The sequence below is a fragment of the Zalophus californianus genome, chromosome X, assembly GCF_009762305.2.
Source record: "Zalophus californianus isolate mZalCal1 chromosome X, mZalCal1.pri.v2, whole genome shotgun sequence".
Classification (NCBI taxonomy): Eukaryota; Metazoa; Chordata; class Mammalia; order Carnivora; family Otariidae; genus Zalophus; species Zalophus californianus.
This window is the reverse complement of record NC_045612.1, coordinates 71,513,886-71,533,976: the sequence shown is the minus strand read 5'-3', so window position 1 is coordinate 71,533,976 and position 20,091 is coordinate 71,513,886. Positions and strand designations below refer to the sequence as shown.

The 20,091-nt window shown below is 38.7% G+C and overlaps 1 non-coding gene across 1 annotated transcript; it reads left to right on the top strand.

Moving 5' to 3' along the window:
• Positions 1-581: 581 nt before the first annotated feature.
• On the top strand, positions 582-690 carry LOC113931620. Its single transcript, XR_003522785.1, has one exon. It is a non-coding gene; the product is annotated as a U6 spliceosomal RNA (small nuclear RNA).
• The last annotated feature ends 19,401 nt before the right edge of the window (positions 691-20,091 follow it).

Genomic DNA, 20,091 nt, shown 5'->3' with positions numbered 1-20,091 from the left:
TTCTGTGAAGACAGACTCTACAGAATTAGTCCAGGCAAGCCATTAAGAAAAAAAAAAGAAAGAAAAAGAGAAAGAAAGAAAAGAAAAGAAAAGAAAAGAAAAGAAAAGAGAGAAAGAAAGAAAGAAAGAAAGAAAGAAAGAAAGAAAGAAAGAAAGAAAGAAAGAAAGAAAGAAAGAAAGAAAGAAAGAAAAAGAAAGAGAAAGAAAGAGTGAAAGAAAGAAAAAGAAAGAAAGAAAACCACAATGGCCTCTGGGAGTGGTGGTATCAGAACCTGAGCTTAACCTTTTGAGGACCTGCTGACTGTTTTCCAAAGTGGCTGCACCCACTAGGATGGCTATAATAATAAAAAAAAAAGGACAATAAACAAGTGTTGGCAAGGATGGGGAGAAAACTGTGGTGGGAATGTAAAATGGTGTGACTGCTTTAGAAAACCATGTAACAGTTTCTCAAAAGGTTAATCATATAGTAACTATATATGACCCAAAAAGTGGAAACAACTCTAAAATGTCCATCAACTGATAAACGAGATAAGTTACTGTGAAACTGAATAAAGGAAACCTCATTTAAAATGCAGTCATGGGTGCTCACTTCAGCAGCACAGATACTAGAACTTGGAACGATATAGGGAAGATTAGCACAGGCCCCTGCTCAAGGATGACCCGCAAATTCGTGAAGCATTCCATATTTTATTTTTAAAAATGAAATGAAATAAATAAAATAAAATAAAATAAAAAGCTGCCGGGAGGCCAGAAGAGGGAGCTCTCATGCCACACCACTCCTTGTACCCCTTTGCAGACCCAAGGGTAAGAAACTTACTTTACTATCCCAGCAGGATGGAGGAAGATTTTTTCCTTGCCCAGCAACAGCCCAGGCAATGAGAGACTATTACAATTCAGCCAATGAAAAGCCACTACACTTCAAACTCCCAGTTTACTCCAGTGGACTTTTTGTTTATAAGAGCCCCTCCCAGCACCCCCCTTTTCTTTATAATAGAGCGGTCCTCGAGGTCCTTTGTCCTCCCAACTTGCCTATGGCTTTTGCTATAGCTGGCTTGTCCCGAACTGCAATTCTTCTGCTACTCTCAACTAAACCCCTTTTGCTGGTACAATAACTGGCTATTTTACTTTTAAGATTGACAGTGCATTCATACAATGGAATACTATCCAGACATAAAAAGGCATGAAGTAAGTACTGATTGATGCTACAACATGGATGAACCTTGAAAACACTATGCTAAGTGAAAGAAGCCAGGGCAAAAAGCCACATATTGTATCATTCCATTTATATGAACTATCCAGAGTGGGCAAATCCACAGAGACAGAAAGTAGATTATTGGTCACCAGGGGCCAAGTGGAAGGAGAAGTGGAAAGTGACTGCTCACCAGTACGGAGTTCCTTTTTGGTGTGAAACATATGTTCTGGAATTAGATAATGGTCACAGTTGCATAACCTTGTGAATATACTAAAAAATACTGAGTTATATACTTTAAAATGGTGGGTTTTATGGTATGTGAATTACATCTCAATAGAAAAAAAAACACTAGTGCTAAATGAAAGCATCCAGATGCAAAAGGCTATATAATGTATGATTCCACTCATATGAAATCTCTAGAAATACAAGTCAATAGAGACATAAAGCAGATTAGCGGTTGCTTGGAGCTAGGAGTGGGAAAGGAGAATGACTGAAAAGGGTATAAGAGATCTTGTAGCCTGATGGAAATATTCTAAAATTGGATTGTGGTCATGGTTGCACAGTTATATATATTTACTAAAAATCACTTTAAATACATGAATTTCATGCTATGTAAATTATACCTCAATAAAGCTGTTGCTAAAAAAGAAAATATAAATAAACTAGAGCTTCTTAGAGAAATGGCAGGTTTGGGGCAAGAAATATACATGTAAGCTTTGTGCCAGAAATCGAGCAAGTATGGAACCCTAATGGGTAGTGTCAGAGGGATATAGGAGCCAAAGCTCTGGTAAAATATAGGAGGATTCGAGCATTAACAAGAATAATGAATGCAATCAACTGAAACCCATTGAATACATTAAAAAAAACATGAGTTCACAATGATAGAAAACAAACACAATTCATTAGACATCACTGAAAATAACTAGGGCACCAACTCTTTATTCTGAAAATTGCCAGTCAACTCCAAGATCAAGAATTAAGCATTTCGGGCACCTGGGTGGCTCAGTTGGTTGGGCGAATGTCTTCGGCTCAGGTCGTGGTCTCGGAGTCCCGGGATCGAGTCCCACATCAGGATCCCTGCTCAGCGGGGAGTCTGCTTCTCCCTCTGACCCTCCCCCCTCTCGTGCTCTCTCACTCTCTCTAAATAAATAAATAAATAAAATCTTAAAAAAAAGAATTAAGCATTTCTCGGGCACGTGGGTGGCTCAGTTGGTTAAGCGACTGCCTTTGGCTCAGGTCATGATCCTGGAGTCCCTGGATCAAGTCCCGCATCGGGCTCCCTGCTCGGCTGGGAGTCTGCTTCTCCCTCTGACCCTCCCCCCTCTCATGTGCGCTCTCTTTCATTCTCTCTCTCTCAAATAAATAAATAAAATCTTAAAAAAAAAGAATTAAACATTTCTCTTGCTTTCCCTTTAAAGGTAATCTAATAGCCATAGTTGATGACAGAAAATTTACTTTCAGAAACTAATTAATGTAGAAGATAAAATTAGGAAATCACCATTTTGAACCTCCCAGTAAAATAATTAACTTTGCCAATAATCATCAATGGATTAGACCATTAGCTAAAAGATTGATGGAAAACATCATAATGAAGGAATCAGGTATTACCTGTTCATTAATAGATATGTGCCTCCAGATGTGATTCAAAGTGAATTACACAGCAACCTCTGTGAAGTATTCTTGACCAAAAAAAAAAAAAAAAAAGAAGTTGAATCTGTGTATCATCAAGCTTCTAAAGCTAACACCCATTATAGACAAATATGGAGTACAGAGGAACAAAGTAAATGACAGTATAAGAAAGCAAACAGACAAATCCACAGTGTGCGATTTTCTATAGGACAACTGACCCACTTTCTGCAATAAGCCCATGGCTTGAAAAAGAAAAAGTGAAGTGCAGACTGCTTTAGACTAAGAAAGGCTTAAGAAATAATAACTATCTTGCATAACTGAAACTTTGTACCCCTTGACCAACTTTTTCCCCATTCCCCCTCTCCCCTTTGATTGTGGAGAATATTTCACAAATACACCAAATCACCAAGTTACACACCTTTAAATACATACAAGTTTGAATTGTCAGTTAGACTTTATTTTAGTCTGTCCGGGCTGCTATAACAAAATACCATACATTAGGTGGCTTATAAACAACAGAAATTTATGTCTCACAGTTCTAGAGGCAGGGAATTCTAAGATCAGGGCACTGGCAAATTAAGTGTCTAGTGAAACCCTGCTTCTTGGTTCATAGATGACTCTCTCTCTTTCTTTTTTTAAGATTTTATTTATTTATTTGAGATAGAGAGCAAGAGAGATCACAGAGGGAGAGGGAGAAGCAGACTTGCCGCTGAGTGGAGAGCCCGACGCAGAGCTGGATCCTAGGACCCCGAGATCATGACCTGAGCCTAAGGCAGACGCCTAACCGACTGAGCCACCCAGGAGCCCCCAACAAATTTTTAAAAAGAAAGGACAGAAAAAAAGAAAAAAAGATATAGCTGAAACTCGTTCAGCTAAATCTTGATAATAATTGAATGTGGTTAATGGGTATAGGAGGGCTCATTTTCACTATTTGCTTTACTTATGAGTACATTTGAAAATACTTAATAATTTTTTAAATTCACAAATCTGACCATGTCTCTTCCAAGGATAAAAACCCTTCAGTGGTTCCCCAGGGTTCACAGCCACAAAGTTCAAATCTACAACAGGGTCTAAAAAGCCCTCCATAACGTGGCCCCCAACCTCATCACTTACCGTTCCCTCAATTCCAGCCACTAAACTATTTCACACCTCCAGCCTCTGCATCTACTTTTTCCTCTGTCTTTATTAGCACACCTCTTCCCACATCCTTCTGGCCCGAGAAGAGCTTTCTGATTCCAACACAGGTATCCTCTGTGAGGTCTTCCTTGACCTCCAATATTTAGTCTACTTTGGTGTTTGAACCTTATTTTCCTAGTACATACTGTCTGGGTTCCGATCTGCAACCTTTAGAGTCTTTGCTTAGGTTTGAACTCCTGTACCCAGGACTCCTGTTACTGGGATTCCTAGAGCCTTAATACCTAGTCCTTCCATGGCTCTCGCTGCCCTCTTCCCCACTGACAGAACTCAGAGTCACTGCCACTGGGCACAACACTTAAGGAGGCACTCATTCTCAGGTTCAAGCAAGTGTAGGATAGGCACTACAGGCCCCTCATTTGTCTCACCTTAGTCCTGGCCCTTGTCCTTCCTCAGATCTTACAGTCCTAGCATTACAGTCCTTTCTCTTATCATTTACCACTCTCAGCTTGGTTTCATTCACTCACATCCACCTAACTCCCCTTTAATACTTGGCATACTGGAAAATGTGCCTCTCTCCATTTGCAAGCAGAAAATTTGCTCTGGTTGTGGGTCCTGGTTGCTAAGTGTAAGAGCAGTGCTGGTATTACACCAGTCACAGACATGGAAATAGCTTAAATCCTTAGTGGAATTAGACATAAGAACAAGTATCATCAAATCCTAAAAGCTCTTGAAAGCACTCAGCACGTCCCTTCAAACCACCATTAAGTATCCTCTACCTTTACTTCCTCTAATCAAGACTGCCTTTCTCTCAAGTACTGGCACTTAAGTTAAACTTCAAAAACTTATTCAACTGGGGCGCCTGGGTGGTTCAGTTGGTTAAGCAACTGCCTTCGGCTCAGGTCATGATCCTAGAGTCCTGGGATCGAGTCCCGCATCAGGCTCCCTGCTCAGCGGGGAGTCTGCTTCTCCTTCTGACCCTCCCCCCTTTTCATGGTCTCTCTCTATTTCATTCTCTCTCTCAAATAAATAAAATCTTTAAAAAAATAAAAAATAAAAACTTATTCAGGGACGCCTGGGTGGCTCAGTTGGTTAAGTGACTGCCTTCGGCTCAGGTCATGATCCTGGAGTCCTGGGATTGAGTCCCACATCGGGCTCCCTGCTCAGCAAGGAGTCTGCTTCTCCCTCTAACCCTCTTCCCTCTCATGCTTTCTATCTCTTATTCTCTCTCTCTCAAATAAATAAATAAAATCTTTAAAAAAAAACTTATTCAATTGTACTTCAATAGCTAATACTACAAAAATATTTTCTATGTTTCATTGCTTATGTGTAGTGTTTCATTTTTGTTGTGGGTTAAGTAGGTTTTCATCTGCTATTCTGGAACTATAACTACCACTTATAAATGGTTTCTCTGATAAAATTGTCCAAAACTCTAAATTGCTAATTTAAATAAACTTAAAACATACAACCACAAAAGAATTAAACATTTACCTTTCCAATCATGTACAGACTGTATTTTAGGGTACCAAATAGATCTAGTCAATAAAGAAAATTATTGTATTTTATTTTTTTATTAACATATAATGTATTATTTGTTTCAAGGGAATAAGGACAATTCTTTACAAAAGAATTCCAGCGGGGCACCTGGGTGGCTCAGTCGGTTGAGCATCTCCCTTTGGCTCGGGTCATGATCCCAGGGTCCTGGGATTGAGTCCCACGTCAGGCTCCCTGCTCAGTGGGGAGTTTGCTTCTTCCTCTGCCCCTACCCCCCATTCATCTGTACTCTCTCTCTCTCTCCCCACCTCTCTCTCGCAAAAATAAATAAAATCTTAAAAAAAATAAAAAGAATTCCAGCTAATAGCTACAGAAGAGATTACAGGACTAGAAAAATCACCAGTTTGAAAGCCCTTATGAAAGAGCTGATTCAAATGATGATCATCAGCGGACGCTAAAACCAAAAGGAGAAAGACAAATAAGGAAGGAACTTTACAATGGAAGAACTAAGAGGTCACCAATCTGCACTCACCACTCAATCACACCATCACTAAAAGTGGAACAACCAGACATTGGAATAGCATCTGTGAAGGTTTGGATTCAAGAGGAAAAGAGTGCAGCATTCTCCAAAATGGAAAACAGAGTTTAGAATCACTGAGATACAGAGTTTGGATAAATGGAGCTGAGGCAGGAGCAAGACGTAGGGCCTTGTAAGCTATGCAAAGAAATTTGGACTTTCTCTCAATGGGACTAGGAAGTCACTGAAGGGTGTGTTTTACAAAGTGTTTCCCAGGGGCACCTGGGTGGCTCAGTTGGTGAGCGGCTGCCTTCGGCTCAGGTCCTGATCCCGGGGTCCTGGGATCGAACCCCGCATCGGGCTCCCTGCTCAGCAAGGAGCCTGTTTCTCCCTCTCCCTCTGCCTGCCACGCCCCCTGCTTGTGCTCTCTCTCTCTCTCTCTCTCTGTCAAGTGAATAAATGAAATCTTAAAAAAAAAAAGAAAGTGTTTCCTGGCTATAGTATGGAGAATGATTTGGGGGTAGGAGAGAGTGGGCAGATAGATGAATTAAGAGACAGTGCATTACTTCAGGTGAGAGGTGATGGTGGCCTGGATTAGGGTAGTGGCAGTAGGAATAGAGAGAAGTATATGGATTCAATGTATATTTAGCAAATGGTCCCAAAAGGATTTAATGATAGAATAACTAGAGGGAGGGTGATATGAAGGTTTTAGGCTTGGGCAACTGAGTTGACAGTGGTGCCATTCAGTAAGATAAAAAAAAAAAACACAAGAGGATTCTTATGCACATAGGCAGATACATACGCAGAGTCTGAAGCTCAGGAGAGAGGTCTGGGTTGGACATACATTTGTGTGAGGGGAATGTATAGGAAACAGTTGAAGCCATGAGAATGGGTAAGATGACCCTAATAAAAAAATAGCAAAGCATAATGCATGTCCCTGGAGCCCCTTATCTTCACCCAGGCCAACAGCAGATAAGAAGCCAGATCAGTGAATTCACAAGTAGGCGGTGAGGGCCCACACCCAGCATGGGCCCACACCCAGCACAGGCCCACAGCAGGTCAGACTATATGAAGGGGAAGAAGATGCGATAACAGGGACTGAAGGAGAATATGAATTTGTAGAGATAGCACTTGGGGCACCTGGGTAGCTCAGTCGGTTTAGCACCTGACTCTTGGTTTCGGCTCAGGTCATGATTTCATGGGTTGTGGGATTGAGCCCCACATCGGGCTCCACACTAAGTGGGGAATCTGCTTAAAGATTCTCTTCCTCAGTTCCTTCCCCCACTCACACATGCTCTCTCTCTCTAAAATAAAATAAATCTTTAAAAAAATTATATAGTATTCATCCATGCTGTCCAATTAACTCTTTACTATATTGTCTTATGTTGAAGTATTCTTCAAGAAATGCTTCACACGTATGTCTAATCTTCCCAGTAAAACTGTAAGCTCCTCATGAAGCTTTTTTAAAAAATTTCTTTCTATACCTCACTATACGTACAGAAGTCAAGGAGCTGTTTAAGATCAGAAGGCTTAGTTGTTGACTACAGAAGAACAACCTCTTAGGTAGGCAGTGTCTTTGTAGTCAAGCATCACAATAGCCAACGGTAATGGTGCTCGGTCATTCAAACCAGCCATTCTGACAATTGGCTGGATTATATGCCAGTGTATTGATTTACAAACGGAAACAAGTTTATCTCAAAGACCAGGACATGATCATCCGTACAGGGCAGTCTCTCTAGGGAAGAAGACATATTCAGTGGGCCAGACTATATATTAAAATGTTGATTTGGGGCACCTGGGTGGTTCAGTCGGTTGAGTGTCTGCCTTCAGTTCAGGTCATGATTCCGGGGTCCTGGGATCCAGCCTGGTGTCAGGCTCCCTGCTCAGCAGGAAGCCCGCTTCTCCCTCTTCCTCTGCCCCTCCCCCCTGCTTGTGCGCTTGCTCTCTTTCTCAAATAAATAAATAAAAATCTTTTAAAAAGTAAAAGATTCATTTGTGAACACATTTTTTTTTTTGAAAGAGGGAGAGTGCACTCAGGTAGAGGTGAGGGAGGGACAGAAGGAAAGGGAGAGAGAATCCTAAGCAGGCTCCACACCCAGCGTGGGCCCACCTGGGGCTCAATCTTACAACCCTATCACAACCCGAGCTGAAATCCAGTCAGACCCTTCACTAACTGAGCCACCCACTCACCCATGAGCACATTTTTAAAACAAGAGGAGTTTATATCCGTAAAGGATATATGCCCACTAAATTATACAAACCTGACAAACTCTTTCTCTACTCAAGATATTTCTATAAAAAGCCTACCTAACCAGAATGGTGGGCAAGAGAATTGGTGAAAAGAAACTTATTCTTACTTGTAATGTAAAAAAGAAGTATTCACATATTACCTATGTAATTAAAAATAAACAACAAAAAGAACCCCCAGAAAAGGCTAAAGAAACAATATAGCATTCTTTCCCTTTCCAGGCTCCTTGCAGATAACAACCCTTCACCCTTCTATTCACAGAACACTATCTCAGATGGAGAAGTTTATAAGGCCATTGAATAACTTAGGATTTCTTTGCGTTATTACATTTCATTCTCTTCTTCCTGAGACTACACTCTCTGGTCTTTGATGAAAACTTGAAAAATAACCTAGTCTAGGGCACCTGGGTAGCTCAGTCGTTAAGCAACTGGCCTTTGGCTCAGGTCATGATCCCGGAGTCCTGGGATCGAGTTCCGCATTGGGCTCCCTGCTCTGCAGGAAGCCTGCTTCTCCCTCTGACCCTACCCCCTCTTGTGCTCTCTCTCTCTCTCTCAAATAAATGAATAAAATCTTTAAAAAAAGAGAAGAAAGGGTGCCTGGGTGGCTCAGTTGGTTAAGCAACTGCCTTCGGCTCAGGTCATGATCCTGGAGTCCCGGGATCAAGTCCCACATCGGGCTTCCTGCTCAGCAGGGAGTCTGCTTCTCCCTCTGGCCCTCTTCCCTCTCGTGCTTTCTCTCTCTCATTCGCGCTCTCTCTCAAATAAATAAATAAAATCTTTAAAAAGAAAAGAAAAGAAAAGAAAAATAACCAGTCTCATTAAAAGAAAACTTAGAAGCTCCTTCTTAGGGTAGGTTAATTCTGTACATGTATGTTTTCCAATAGCTACTTTTATCCAATACATTTAATTTTACTTCGTTTTAAGAAAATGACCTTTTCCAATCCTTATTTGCAATTCTGAGAGCACCTTTCTATAAGGCACATTTTCTCCTTTTTAATAAGGTGTATAAGTATTTGCTGACTTATATACCAGATTTAAAAAGAAGGGTGCATTAATAGGAGGTTTTGTTAGGCAGATTTTTGAAGCTTGAACTAGTTGGCCCCTAAAGTTCCTTAGATTCAGTGAAGGTTCTATGATTAAGGTAGAATAGTCTAGGGTCTCTGAAACATTTTTCTTTGCCTCTGGCACCAAGGAGGACAGATACTGAGCAAGACTGGCCAATTTCCACTCAAGAATAAGTTTGGACTTTGTGAAAGAGCCCCATATTACAATAAACAAGCCTTTTTTTTTTCAAAGATTTTAGTTATTTATTCGACAGAGAGAGAGAGAGCACAAGCAGGGGGAGTGGCAGGCAGAGGGAGAAGCAGACTCCTCGCTGAGCAGGGAGCCCAATGCGGGACTCGATCCCAGGACCCTGGGACCACGACCTGAGCTGAAGGCAGACACTTAACCGACGGAGCCACCCAGGCGTCCAATAAACAGGCCTTTCTATGATCTTAAAGCACTAACCCTATGAAAAAACTAGCAATTGGATCTATTTTTTGTATTGTGACAGGTCTGTTTGTTCAGATCCTATATACAACAGCAGCTGAACGAAGATGAATAGCAGCAACCCTTATTTGGTGGATTGACTTAAACATGAGAGAAAGTCTCAGGTCAGGCTGAGAAGATTTGAGCTCTACCCTGCCCTTTTTTTTATATAATATGAGGATAACTATTTTTTTTAAGATTTTATTTATTTATTTGAGAGAAAGAGCGGGAGAGCACAAGCAGGGGGAGTGGCAGAGGGAGAAGCAGTCTCCCCACTGAGCAGGGAGCCTGACATGGGGCTCGACCCCAGGGTCCTGGGATCATGACCTGAGCCAAAGGGAGATGACCAACTGACTGAGCCACCCAGGGCCTTTCTTGATATTTTTACATAGTTACTTGTATGAAGACACTAATGGCATACTAATCAAATTTGCAAATGACAAACTGGAAAAGATAGCTAGTATACTGGATGGCATTCAAGATTCAAATAAGCTTGACAAAGGAATAATAGGCTAAATTTAATAAGTCAAAAAGAAAGAGATCAAGACTTGTCCTAGATCCTAAAACACAACTGTGCAAGTACCAAGTGGATGAACAAAGCCACAGAGTTAAAGTCTTATAGATTTCAACCAACTATAGGCTCACCATAAGTCAACAGAGTGATTGGTATAGCTGCCAAAAAAGAAAAAAGTAACTTAATCTTGGCCTGCATGAGTAGTAGTATAGGGTCTAGAACAAAGAGAGTCATTGACCCACTCCTCTATACTGATCAGAACATGTACCTGAAATAGTACATTTCATTCTAGATGCCAATCTTTATTTTATTTTTTTTAGGTGCCAATCTTTAAAGAGAGATATTAATGAACTGAAGTATGAGAGTAGACCTTAAAACTCTACAAGGAGAATAATGGCAGGAAAGGAATTGCAGATATTCAGCACAGAGAAAGCAAGACTTAGCAGAGGAAACCAATGACTACTGTTTTCAAATATAAAAGGTTGTCAAACATTAGAGCTGACCGACAATAGCAGAGACAGTCTCTGGAGCAATTTCCTCAAATAATGAAGTATTCAAGCATAGACCTAGATAATCACTTGGTAGGGTTATGGAAAGCAATTCAAAAGCCTAGGATAATTCCTAGGTCTCTGTGCTAACAAAAACAACAATAACAAAAGCCCAAGAGTTAAGACACTCCAGTAACAGCCTAACACCCAGATCTTGGTTTCTAAATATCATTCCTCACTTAAGGGAGCCAGAGCTCGTTAAAGAAATAGCCAATTCCAGGGCTGGGGCAGGAAAATACAGGATAAGCCTGAGATATTCTTGCTGTCCCAGAAAGTAAGGAAGTGCTAAAGAATGATGGGGACAAGCCAATGGACACAGACCAGCTTAAGGGGATCCCACTGACCACATTTAAGCATCAAACTGAACAATGACAGTAAAACATAACCCATAGACTAAATAAGAATCCACATGTTCATACTGATAATCAATCAATCAATACATAGGGTAAAGGGAAAGCTCTTCTTTACAGTAGAATGCCAAATAATAACTAATAAATGTATAACTAGAGGTGTATTTTAAAAGTCACCATTGTTCACATATCATAGTAAACAACTGAGTAATATCAATGAATGTTAAAAACTCCTAGGTGAAAGTTTGATGAGAAACAAGTCATTTATACAGTCTCAATGGATTCCACCACAAATTGTGTATTAATTACAAAGGGGAAAATAGTAAATTTGCAATGGAGAAAACTGGCAGACTCACTTTAACCAAATAGTCAAAGTTAACCTTACTGATTATGGGGCAAACTGACACCATGTAACTCCTGTTGTAATGCACTGAGAACATATCACAACATATGCAACAAAAATGCATAACCTGAGGCTAACTATAAGCAAACATCAGACAAACCCAAACTAAGGAACATCCTACAAAATAATTGGCCTCTCCTCTTCAAAAATGCCAACGTCATGAAAGGAAAAAAAAGAAAGACTGAGGCACTATTCCAGATTAAAGGAGACTAATTTGTCACTGACGTGACAAATGAATTCAATGTATATCCTGGATTTTATTCTATACCAGGGGAAAAAAATGCTATAAAGGACATTATTGGGACAAGAGGTAAAATTTGAATATGGAAAGTAATAGTATTGTATCAATGTTAATTTTCCTGATTTTGATCATTATATTGTGTTTTTTTAAAAAGATTTTATTTATTAGACAGAGAGAGAGAGAGAGCACCCGCACAAGCAGGAGGAGCAGCAGAGGGAGAGGGAGAAGCAGACTCCCCACTGAGCAGGGAGCCCGATGTGGGGCTCAATCCCAGGACCCTGGGATCATGTACTGAGCCGAAGGCAGACGCTTAACCGACTGAGCCACCCAGGTGCCCCATTATACTGTGTTTTATAAGAGAATGTCCCTGTTAGGAAAGACATGATGAAAGATTTAAGAGTATAGGGAATTTATGCCTGCAAATTACTCTGAATGATTCAGATAGAAAGATAGATAAAGAGACAGGATAAGAAAGCAAATATGGCCACGTTAAAATTTATGAATCTGCGTAAAAACGTACATAGAAGTATTTTGTACTATTCTTACAACTTTTTTTAAATTTTTTAAAGATTTAATTTATTTATTTGAGAGAGAAAGTGCATGAACAGGGGGAGGGGCAGAGGGAGAGGGACAAGCAGACTCCTCACTTGAGCGGGGAGCCCGATGACGTGGAGCTCAATCCCAGGACTCTGAGATCATGACCTGAGCCAAAGTCATTCACTTAATCGACTGAGCCACCCAGGCATCCCGTGTACTATTCTTACAACTTCTAAGTTTGAAGTTATTTCGAAGTAATGTTCTTAAAACCTCTGAATAATTTAAAAAAGGGAGAGAAATCTGCTAAATGTTCTCTAAAGCTCTAACCAAGACTTTCAGCAAGAGTCAAATTCTGAAAGCAAAGTTTAGCCAAGGAGACAATAATATTAGAAAATTTTTACAAGACTTGGAAAAGTTATTCAGAGGCTAAAAATAGTCTTTCTAAAACAGAAAGAACATGGTATCTTGTGTCACACAGACCAGGATTCAAATCCTTGCTCTGTTACTTATTATTTGTATGACTTGGGCAAGTTAGTTAGCTTTTCTCAGCCTCAATTTCTTCATGTTGTAAAGACAATACTATCTACTTCTCTAAATATACACACATACACCCCTCTCCCTAACATACAAAGAGCTTTTATAAATCATTAGAAATCAACATAAAAAAATGAACACCCCAATAGAAAAATAGACAAAAGAAAAGACAATTCACGAACAATATTATACAGATCATAAATATAGTTTGTGAAAATGTTTAACTTCACCCCTAGTCAAAGAAACGCCAATAAAACAGAAACATAAATTTTAAGCTAGGAGACTGGCAAAGCATAAAAACATTGATAAGACCCAGTGCTGATGAGAGTATGAAAAAAATGTACTACTGATGAGATAATGCAAACTGATACAACCTTTCTAGAAGGCATATGACAATATCCATCAAAACTGATCCAGGAACTTCTACACTGAATGCTACAAAACATTGCTAAGAGAAAATTTAAAAGGCCTAAATAAATGGATATACTATGTTCATAGATTGGAAGACTCAATATTGTTAAGATGTTAATCCTCCCCAAATTCATCTATAGATTTAATATCATTGTAATCATAACCCATCCAGGTTTTAAAATCAAAAGTGACAAGCTGACTTTAAAATGTATGCAGAAATGCAAAGGACCTAAAATATGCAATGCACTCTTGAACAAGAAGAACAAAGTTGGAGGTATTATATTCCTAACTTTAAGACTTCTTACAAAGCTACAGTATTTGGTAGATAAATAGGTCAATGGAACAGAATAGAGTCCTATACATATAAAGTCATTTAAATTTTGACAAAGCAATATTCAATTGGAGAGAGGAAAAGTCTCTCAACAAATGGGGCTGGAATAACTGGATATCAATATGGAAAAAAATAAACGTCAATCCTGATCCCACACCATACCAAAAAGTTTTCATTGAATGTCAATTACACCTCAATAAAGCTGAAATTTTTATATTTTTAGTTTTTTAAGGAGTTTATTTATTTATTTGAGAGCGAGAGAGCACAAGCAGTGGGAGCAGCAGAAGGAGAGGGAGAAGCAGACTCCCCACTGAGCAGAGAGTCTGACACGGGGCTCGATCCCAGGACCCTGGGATCATGACCTGAGCTGAAGATAGATGTTTAATCAACTGAGCCACACAGGTGCCCCAAAGCTGAAGTTTTTAAAAATATATTTGAAGATGGGGTGCCTGGCTGGCTCAGTTGGTAGAGCATGCAGCTCCTGATCTCAGGGTCCTGAGTTCAAGCCCCATGCTGTGTGTAGAGCTTACTTCAGCATATGAGAAGATGGATCATGGAATGGAACAAAAAAGATAACTGTTTTAAAACTATAAAGCTTCTAGAATAAAATCCAAGAGAGGATCTTTGAGACTTGAGACTAGACCAAGATTTGCAAAAGAACACAGAAAGAAAGTAGTAACCACAACAGAAAAAATAAGTTAATTTCACGAAGTTAAAAAAGCTATTTGTCAAAAATCACCATTAAGAAAATGAACAGGCAAAATGACAGACTGGGAGAAAATATTTGCAAAACATGTATCTGACAAAGGACTTATAACCAGAATATATAAAGAACTCTGACAATTTAATAACAAAAAAGACACACAATTCAATTTGAAGATGGGGGAAAGATTTGAATAGATATTTCACAAAGAAAAACGTATGAATGGTCAATAAACACATGAAAAAGTACTTGATATCATTAGTCATCAGGAAAATGCATAATAAAACTACAATGAGATATTACTACACACAAGAATGGCTAAAATTTTAAAGACTGACCATAACCAAATGTTGGAGAAGATGAAGAGCAAATGGAATTCTTATACATTGCTGATTTGAATATGAAATGGTAGAAATGCTTTAGAGAATTGTTTGGCAGTTTCTTATAAATTTAAACATACATCTACCCTGAATATCTAGAAATTCCACTTCTAGGTATTTACCAAAAAGAAAAATGAGAGCATATGTTTATAAAAAGACTTGTACTAGAATGCTCATTGCAGCTTTAGTCATAATAGCCAAAAAACATAAACAATCCAAATGTTCAATAACAGAAAGGATAAACTGTGGTATATTCATGCAGCGGAATACTGTTTAGTAATGAAAAGGAGAAAACCTGATATGCACAATAACATGGATAAATCTCAAAAACGTTATGCTGAGCAAAAGAAGCATTGCATAAATAATGCTCCTTACAAGCTATAGATTTTGAAGTATACATTGGCTAATAAATCCATTAACAAGTAATACATTTTACTTTAAGGAGAGAACCAGATGATGCAAAAAAGATGCATGGGTAAGAGTGTTCATCGCAAGTGCTTATAATAGCAAAAAACTGAAAACAACCTAAATGTCTACTAAGAGAAAAACAGTGTTCCATCCATACAATAGAATGCCACACAGCCCTTTAAAATGACAGTATAATCTATGTTCATCGATAGAGAAAAGCGTCCAGAATATACTCCTGAGTATAAACAAAAAGGATTATAAAACAGCATGAAATAAGGAATAAGAAATGTCTCACTTATCACATTGCTAAGGATGAAAAAATATTAATAATACCCAAAATTGGCAAGTATATAGGGAAAACATACTTTCATACCTTATTGGTAAGAGTATAAATTAGTAGAATCTAGGAGGCTACCTGACTGTATTATTAAAATTCTAAACGTGCATACGATCTATCACAGCAATACATTTCTAAAAATGTATCCCACAAAAATATTCACAGAGGCACACAGATATGTGTACAAAGAACATAGTAGTATTTGTGATAAACATTAGAACAAACCAAATGCCTATTGGTAGGTTTGGCTAAATAAACGATGGGCCATGTATACAATGGAACACTACACAGCTGTTAAAGTGAATTAGTTGGCATAGAATCAGAAAAAGTGATGGTTACCAGAGGCTGGGAGATGAGCGAAAAGAGAAGATATTGATCAAAGGATATAAACTTCCAGTTACAAGATGAATAAATTCTGGAAACCTAATGTACAGCATGGCAAATGTAGTTAATAATGTATTATATACTTGAAATTTGCTAAGAGAGTAGATCTCAAGTGTTCTCACCACACACAAAAAGGTAAATATGGAAGGTCTGTTAATTAATTTAATTGTGGTGATCATTTCATAATGTATACATATGTCAAAACATCACATCGTACACCTTAAATATATACAATTTTTATTTGTCAAAATAAATAAAAGTAATTTTAAATGAATGGCTTAAGAACCCAAATAGCCAAAACAATCTTGAGAAAGGAGAGGAAAGCTTGAGGCATCACACTCCCTGATTTCAAACTATGTCATAAAGCTATGGCAATCAAAACAGTATGGTATTGGCATAAAAACAAACACACAGATCAATGGAACAGATTGGGGAGCCCAGAAATAAACTCACACACATATGGTCAATTAATTTATGATGTAGGAGCCAAGAACGTATAATGGGGAATGGACAGTTTGTTCAAGAAATGCTGGGAAAACTAGGCAGCCACATGCAAAAGAGTGAAACTGGACGACTTTCTTACACCATACACAAAAATCAACTCAAAATGGATTAAAGACTTGAGTGTAAGACCTGAAACCATAAAAATCCTAGAAAAATACAAAGGCAGTAAGTTCCATGACATTGGTCTTGGTGAAAATTTTTTGGATTTGACACCAAAAGAAAAGGCAACAAAAAGCAAAAATAAACATACAAACTAAAAAGCTTCTGCACAGCAAAGGAAGCCATCAACAAAATGAAAAGGTGACCTACTGAATGGGAAAAAATATTTGCAAATCATATATCTGATAGGGGTTAATATTCAAAATATATAAAGAACTCATAAAACTCAATAGTAAAAAAATAGGCAGATGATTCTGAATAAACATTTTTTCCAAAGAATTCATACAGACAGATGGCCAGTAGGTACATGAAAAGATGCTCAACATCACTAATCATGAGGGAAATGCAAATCAAAATTACGAGATACCACCTCATGTTAGAATGGCAAGTATCAAAAAGACAAGAGAGGGGAGGGGGAGGGGGAAAAGACAAGAGATAAAGTGTTAGTGAGGATGTGGAGAAAAGGCAGCCCTTGTGCACTACTGATGGGAATGTAAATTGGTGCAGCCACTATGGCAAATAATATGGAGGTTCTCAAAAAATTAAAAATAGAACTACCACATGATCCAGCAATTCCACTTCTGGGTCTTTATCTGAAGAAAATGAAAACACTAACTTGAAAAGATATATGCATGCCCATGTTCATTGCAGCATTATTTACAATAACCAAGATACGGAAACAACCTAAGTGTCCACTGATGGAAAAATGGATAAAGAAGTCGTTGGATATATATACAATGGAATATTATTGAGCCATAACATGAATGAAATTTTGCCATCTGTGACAACATGGATGGACTTTGAGGGTATTATGCTAAAAGAAATAAGTCAGACGGAGAAAGACAAAAACCATATGATCTCACTTGCATGTGGAATCTTAAACAAACAAGCAAAATAACCAAGTTTATTGATAGAACAGATTGGTGGTTGCCAGAGGTAGGGAATAGGGGGTGGGTAAAATGGGTGAAGGGGGTCAAAAGGTACAAACACCCAGTTATAAAACAAATAAATCATTGGGATATAATGTACAGCATGGTACTATAGTTAATAATAATACTGTATTGCATATTTGAAAGCTGCTGAGAGTAAATCTTAAAAATTCTCATCACAATAAAAAATTTGTGTGATGAGAGATATTAACTAGTGTGGTGATCATTTTGCAATATACACAAATATGGGATCATTATATTGTATACCTGAAACTAATATAATGTTACATGTCAATTACATCTCAATTTTAAAAATTAAATTAAATTTTAAAAAGTAATGCATTGATGCTATATGTAGCAAAATGATAAAAATGTCCAAAGTATTATGCAAAAGAGGAAGCTGCAAATGTGTATAAAATGTAGTTTGTGCCGTATTATAAAAATTATATAAAAATACATATATAGGCAAAATTTTGGAAGACTTACACTAAATTCTTGGCAGTGGTTATCTCAGAGTGATAGGATTACGAGAGCCTTATAATCTCTAGGTTGTAGGTTTATGTTATGAAGCAAATCTTTTATAATACACATTACTTTTAAAATAATTAGAGCACATGTTTTGGGAAAAAATGGAGGGGTTATGGATCTGAAGGGCAATTACAAAAGGACTAAGGTAGTGAGAAAACTCGGACAATCCAAAGTTGAGGACAGAGAATGAAAGAATAGAATTTTATACTTTCAGTAGAGTAATTCTGGGAAATGACCAAATCCAGTATCCGGTGGAACAATTTTGCTGCAGGAGTAGCATGGACGAGAAGAGCACTAGCTGCTCAGGGAACCGAGAAGCTAGAGCATTGCTCGGCCAATCCAACCACAGAGCACTGTGATTGGCTAGCAGGTGAAGGGCAGGAGTTTGGGTAGAAGGGAGAAAACAAGCCAGATGCCCAAGTCCTCAAAGAATATAAGGAAATAAAGAAGAAGTTAATAAGTGACTACATCAAGAAGAAATAAAAGGTAATACTGCCAGAAGGCATGAGCCTCAAAGGAGAAACTTTTCATCTGAGGGTAAAAATGATGATGACGTCTTCTGTAAAACAAATAAAAATGACTAATGACTAAAAAAAAATTAGTAACTGCAATATTGGTGAGGTATACGACTATGGGCACTCTCATTTATGGTTGGTAAGAATGCACGTAAGAACAAACTTTCTGGATAAAAATTTGGCAGTACTTATCAATTGGTTCATGCCATCTGATTCAGCAGGTCCAATTCCATAAATCTATCCTACAAATACATTAACACATACACAAACATACATGTAAGGATGTTCACTGTGGCATTGTTTGTAATAGCAAAAAAAAAAACTGGAAACCTAAACCTTCATCAGTAAGTAACATCGGTTAAATAAATGATGTGAGGCTCTCACTCAAGAGCCATAGCAGTAAGGGAGGCATATGTTTGGGGAAAAGTAAGGCTTCAGTTAAAAAAAAAAAACGTAGAGGGATACTTTGGGGAGGAAATCTAGGGTACAGTAGAGTTTGTTTACAATGGAATTAGTTTTCCAGGAAACAGTGCAAAGAACTGGCACGAGAGACAACAGTGGGTGGATGAATGGGCGTAAAGGAAGGCACAGAAGGGTAGCAGGAAGCCCAAAGGGGTTCAAGAAAGAGTGAATACACAGGCAAATGATCAAAGGGGCTTTGCAGGATAAACTGGCTTTCAGGTTAACTGGACCCTTCAGCCTAAAATGCCCTTCTCCCACCCTTGATAGTCTAGGAAACCCCTATTCAATCATTATGTGTCAGACCAAAAATCATCTTTCTTTTTTTAAAGATTTTATTTATTTATTTGACAGAGCGAGAGAGCACAAGCAGGGGGAACAGCAGAGGGAGAGGGAAAAGCTGCAGGGAGCCTCATGCGGGGCTTGATCCCGGGGAACCTGGGAAATGAGCTGAAGGCAGATGCTTAACCATCTGAGCCACCCAGGCGCCCCCACAAATTATCTTTCAATGAGGCTTTCCTTGATACCCTGTGGTAGATTTAATGAAATCCTTCCCTCAAGTTCCATGGCAATTTATACAACCATTCCTTTTTTTTTAAGATCTTATTTTATTTATTTATTTGACAGAGAGAGACATCGAGAGAGGGAACACAAGCAGGGGGAGTGGGAGAGGGAGAAGCAGGCTCCCCGCTGAGCAGGGAGCCCGATGTGGGGCTCCATCCCAGGACCCTGGGATCATGACCTGAGCCGAAGGCAGACACTTAACCGACTGAGCCACCCAGGCACCCCTTTAAGATTTTATTTATTCATGAGAGACAGAAAGACAGAGAGAGAGAGGCAGAGGGAGAAGCAGGCTCCCCAAGGAGCAGGGAGCCCGATGTGGGACTCGATCCCAGGACCCTGGGATCATGACCTGAGCCGAAGACAGCCACTTAACCGACTGAGCCACCCAGGCACCCTTATACAACCATTCTTATAGGATTTATCACCTCTGATTAGGAGTACTTAACATGAAGTTTATGGATAGTCGTCAGGGAGAGTGTCCACATATCCCTTTGAACTTTATGTAAAATTCTGTGTATTTCTGTGCATTTGGCTGGGGGAGATGTCCACAGTTTGTTTTTTTAAGTTTTTTCTTTCCTTTTTTTTTTAAAGTAATCTCTACCCCCAACA